Source organism: Octopus bimaculoides, chromosome 26 (assembly GCF_001194135.2).
Source record: "Octopus bimaculoides isolate UCB-OBI-ISO-001 chromosome 26, ASM119413v2, whole genome shotgun sequence".
Taxonomy (NCBI): domain Eukaryota; kingdom Metazoa; phylum Mollusca; class Cephalopoda; order Octopoda; family Octopodidae; genus Octopus; species Octopus bimaculoides.
In genome coordinates this window covers 1028118-1029018 of record NC_069006.1, presented here as the reverse complement: position 1 = coordinate 1029018, position 901 = coordinate 1028118, and the positions used below count along the sequence as shown (strand labels likewise).

The 901-nt window shown below is 33.2% G+C and overlaps 1 protein-coding gene across 2 annotated transcripts in view; it reads left to right on the top strand.

Annotated features, from left to right (window-relative positions):
• The window catches only part of LOC106871338 (uncharacterized), a 362069-nt gene that overhangs the window by 23346 nt on the left and 337822 nt on the right, over positions 1-901 (top strand). The window lies entirely within an intron of this gene.

The following is a 901-nucleotide window of genomic DNA, read 5'->3' as shown; positions in this document are numbered from 1 at the left end:
TATATATATATATATATATATATATATATATATATATATGGTACATTTTAGCAAGTTCACACACGCATACACACATACATATACATACATATATATATATATATATATGGGAGAATTTACGAATTTATATATATATATATATATACCAACATATGAATATGCACCAACAGGTGTCTACATACACGCATACATCTATATTTGTATATAATATTGGTACATTATATTGGTGTGTGTATGTATATACATACATATATATATATATATACACACTCACACAGAGCATGTAAGTTGATATATATATACACACACACACACATACGTTTCGGTGTGTATGTGTGAGTATATATATATGTATATATTGGTACGTGTGCATGTGTGTAGACATTGTTTTTTTAATATTAACCTCTTCTGTTTTTGAGTTCGAATTACACCTCAGTCGATTTCGTCATGCTCATTTTCCTTCCGGAGCCGAATGAAAGAATGAAGTTCTTCAAAATAAAACATAATACCAGTTAAATACTTGGGTCAACAAAATTGTTCGTTAATGTTTTTATACTTAGTTATGTTTAGAAAGACGGTCAGGCAATATGCCAAGGCTGTTTATCTTCCGGTTTTTTGTATTCTGGGTTCAAATCCTGCTGAGGTCTACTTCGCTTTTTCATCCCACTGGAGTCGATAAAATGAGATACCAGTCACGTACTGGGGCCGATAGAATCATCCAAACCCAACACTCAAAATTGCTGGCCTTGTAGCTTTATTAGAAACTATTGTTGTTGTTGGCGCGTCGGACGAAATGCTTAGCTGCATTTTTTTCTGGCTCTTTACGTTCTGAGTTTGAATTCTGCCGAGGTCGACTTTACCTTTCATCCTTTCGGGGCCGATAAAATAAGTACCAGTTAAA